Here is a 4777-nt window from a genome sequence, read left to right as displayed (position 1 = left end):
GCTCTTTCAATTGCCATGTGGTCTCCTTCAAGGAGGTGAGGAATTGTATGTACATATTCTTCTAAAAAGCTAACACCATTTCCATTTTGACCCCCTCAGGGAATTCCACGTCTTAGATGTATACATCTGTCCCGGTACCTGAAGTCATCCATTTTGTCTTGGGAGATCCAGAATAGCATCTTCCCTGCACTTGCATTTTGTTATCTCCTGTCCCAGTTGTGCAGCCTCCTGGTCCCCATGCCTTGATTCCAGTGAGGATACCTTCTCATTTGTAGATTGTAATTGTAGAATTTCCTTTCGATTGAAGTATCAGTTTTATTCAGGCGGGTGTCAATGAAGTCTTTTATTTTGGAGATACCCTTATGAACTACAGTCTATTACCAGAAGATCTGTTTAAACAAGCAAAATACGTATGTTTGAAATGACACTGAAAAAGCACAGTATTTGTATGACAAGACTCTTCACGAAACACGTTGTGGGATCGCATTTAAAAAAAAGTTCCTCTCAGCCACCATATATTAATGTTATTTTAAATGTGATAAAATTGCTGCCTCATTTCATGTGGCACTTCACTTGCGACTGCAACTATCAAGGCTCCTCGAAATCAGTTTGCTGCAGAAAAACACAATATTTGGTTTGGCAGAAAACACACACAAACACAGTATACTGATTTAAACAAAACGTTTATTCAAACACTAACCATTTTAATCAAGATTTGAGCCTATAGAGGTACCCATCAGCCTAATTAAAAAAACAGGCTACATCAATTCAGAAAATGTTTCAGAAAAACATCTGTATTCATTGTTGTGCATTGTGAAAGTGGGGCATGACTGGCCATATTCATTAATTATATTATTATTCATTTACTGTTTCTCATTTTTCTTGCTTAGATGTGTGAACTGATTTATCTTCATCACATGTTTATATTTTATATATATATATATATTTTTTCTTTCATTTGGTTTTCATATGTTTTATTGTTCCCTTGATTTGATTAATTGGTTTATGGGTTCATGTGTGATTAATTATGCTTCTTGCCCAGCTCACGATGCCTAGTTGGATTCTCACCTGGACTCACCTGCATTTCTCCCCCTAATTGTCTTCACTTCCACCCCTGACTCTAATGACTTTCTGTATAGGATGTGAGCTGTTTTCATTTAGGAGATCAGATGTGACAGAGCTTGTGCAGTACCACACCGGTTTGGGGGCAAGCGACAGACATTGCGCTGAAGGGGAAGCGGCATTAGACAGCAGGAAAGCAAGACAGTTAAAAAAAGTTCTTTCAAACTTTTCCAAAGATTACAATCAACAAAGATAGACCGGAATGCGATCAGTGGAAGATAAAGACTCGCCAATTGGCAGCTGGAGCAAATAGCGAAGACTTTCTGGGCAGCTAAGTACCATGAACTTGATTCTTTGTTATCTCAGAGACTCTCATTGTAGTAATTAGAGACACAAGTGCTTACATTGAAGATTCTTTATTTTGCTACTTGCATTGGCACTTGGAAGTAACCCTCCCAACTCTGTCTGTAACTACATGACATGCAAGTGACTATGCTACCCAGGTTTTACAAGGGCGGGGGGCTTGTACAACTCAACTCAGCACACCACAACAGACACAGGTAAAGTTTAACAGTGTATTTGTTATACAGCAACCAAACACAATTTATCAGTGCAGGACAAGAAGGCTGCACAGAGCACAGGTTACACACACACAGGGGTATATTAATCTATAAAACTAGTAAAATTGCCTTTAATATCCGAGGCAAATTAAAGCTATAAAAATCCCTACTTGGTCTAAAGCAACAAAAAAAAAAACGAATTTAACTTTAAAATATAATATTTCCTCCAACAGATTACAGTAAAGTGCAGAGTATAGAAACCTATCCTTGGCTTGCCTCTAACAGATTTTATAGCAGATCACCACCATGATCAGGAAACACCAAAATTATCTGTAAATTATACTCTTCGCATCTCTCGTATCCCAGTCCTAATCTTTTTCCTTTTAAGTGCTTCCAAACAGTGCTGCATGTCCAAGGGCGAAATAGTGAGTCACACATTGGGGGGACAAATTTAGTGAAAAAAATAAAATAATATTTTGACTAGACTAGTGTCATGGTTCCCAAGCACCATTTCCCTGCCTTTCCTAGCACTCTCCCAGCAATCATCCTATTAACATTCCTCAACACCCTTGTGCACTCTTGATTCCACCCTCTGTTAATCCATTCGCCCTGCACCTCCCTACCTCTGTTTGCCTGATCGCCTGACCATTGCCCGTGACCACGACCACATCTGTGCCTTGCCTTCATTGCCCTGATCCACCAGCACCTGAACCACGCCTGTCCGACCACCCTTTCCACGCACTGCAATTGGGTCCCCTGTTCCCGTGTCACCCGTCCCGTGACAACTATGCTAATTATTTGCTATTTGAAATCTGAACTTTCACATTGTTTTATGAGAATGAACCAAAGACATTCCTACGGATGTCACTAATAGCTATTAAGCTTTTGCAGACTTCTTTTCTGTACATTTTGTCCAACCTTTCTCTGTGTACATGGCACACAGCCACATGGTTCACCTGTTCTGGGTCATAATTGATCTCAGCCAGGAGTTTAGCCTTCTCAAAGCACTGAAGCTTCTTTCCGCCTGTGCTGAAGAAGCAGGAACCACTAGCAGAAGTATAAGCTGGATCTGAACAGACCCCTGACCTCAGGCTCCATTGTCTTCAGTAGGTCCACCACATCCCCACAGCTGCTGTACTGGTAGTTTGACATTAACTGCACCTGTAAAAAGGGGAGAAAAATGGCATGAATTTCAGGAATAAGGTTTTTATATAATGGTATGCTTTTTTTCTAATAAACTGAATTGTGCCACCAAAACAATATATGTACCATACAAATACAGTTTAGTTATTAAAGAAATTTGACTGAATTTCCAAAATTCTACTTACAAATGCTTAAATGGAAATGCTTCTAACTTTTGGAAGGTTACCTCCAAAGCTCTTTGATCCAACTGGGTAGTTCTTGATTAAATCATCTATCTCTCCAGAGATGAGGATCTTTTCCAGCCTCTTAAATGTATGAATGCCTAGCTGATCAATCGCTGTCCAAGTTGCAGAATTGCTGTGTCGAAATAGTTGAAATAGTGACTTCTGTAGTGCGACTCTGCAGAGGGGTGAAAGTGTGGCTCGGCCTGTCCAGTAAATCTTTTTGTAGGGCAGTGAATGTGAGGCATCTGGATGGGCACTAGGTCTAAAGATGAGGCCATGTCTTGGGCTTGGGCATACAATTTCCTGTTCTTTTCTTCCCCAACTGTTTCTTGACATGCTCCACAGCCTCTGTCATACCAGAGAAGGTCTGACGTGTACTCTGAAGGGAGGTATTCAGGTTTTCCAGGTCTGCCATGATATCCTCAGCTATCAAAAGCCCCAGGATTGTGTTTCCCTTGAGGAGTGCTTCATGAAGTCCACTTGCCCTAGATGCAGTCTCCCTCACACTACATGTCACCATCTCTTCAAGTGATGTGAGCACACTCTCGTACTGGCTGAGCACAGAATGAATTGCTGTTGTGCGGACAGTCCATCTAGTTGGACACAGTGGTTTTAGGGATGTAGCATGTACAGCAAGAGTTTGAAACACGACTGATCTGATAACCTTCCTAATTCATTGAACAATTCAAGTGAGTCACTGAAAACAGATGTCACTGCATGTTTATGGCTCTGGCTTTTTTCGTGATTTTTACATTTTTCAATAGCCTTCTTCCAATTCTTAAATCCTAAGCCTATGAATACAGGGTCAGCCTTGGTAGTAATTTGTTTCTTCTTGCAACAATGTTTTTCAAGCTCCTCTGCTGCTGCCTGGTCATCCTGCCTGCTCCCATCTACTATGATGTCTCTCTGTACTACCTGAAATAACATTATCAAAATGTTCATTGTCTGAACATGTTTACACTCTTATTTTAGTCCATGTGTCCCCCCATCCCCCCTGGGAATTTCGCCCCTGTGTGTGTCAGTTATCAGTGATGTATAGGGGTTTCTGCAATGCACAGGTGTCTCTGTCTGTCTCTTCTCTTCCGACAGCCTATTGAAACAGCAAAAGGCTACACAGAACACAATTCAGGAGGGGCTTCCATTCATAGTCCCAGACAGGTAAGTATACATGATTTTCTCTTTGCTGCCTAGAATCAGAAATTATGAAATGTCTTTCAATAGCCTGAATAGGTAGTTACCCAATGTCACTTTCCAAGTTAAAAAACGGATAATTAATCAATATCTCTCATGGCATGATGGTGTTTCAAGGATTACAGCCGATAAAACTGGATTTTACCAGTATTAGGATATTTAGCTCTGCCCCAGAGGATCTGCTTACTTCTAAAATACTGTTGTCCTCTGGTGTAGAAATTGTATTCCCCAAGAAAAGCTCGCCACCGCCTTCGCCACACACTGCCTTCCTTCAGGCCCGTCGACCGTGACCGCTGCACTGCTTGCACACTTCTTGCTTCTGAAAGAAAATAACTAAAATATATGCACCGGATAATTATAATGTCATTATATCAAAAGCACAGCAATCAAATAATTAAATAATCATATAATATCAAAAATAATTAAAAAGCAACAACAAAGACATGGAAAGATAAAAAGTTAAAACAACAATACAAATGTATTACCAGTTACCAGTTGAAAATCCTGTTGGCCCAGTAATGTATGTTTGTGGTCTTTTTCCTTCAAGGAAAACAAAACATTGCTAATGACAGGTGCCTTTTCTTCCGAATGCAATCA

Source organism: Amia ocellicauda, chromosome 18 (genome assembly GCF_036373705.1).
Source record: "Amia ocellicauda isolate fAmiCal2 chromosome 18, fAmiCal2.hap1, whole genome shotgun sequence".
NCBI classification, from domain to species: domain Eukaryota; kingdom Metazoa; phylum Chordata; class Actinopteri; order Amiiformes; family Amiidae; genus Amia; species Amia ocellicauda.
Note: the sequence above shows the minus strand (reverse complement) of the source record.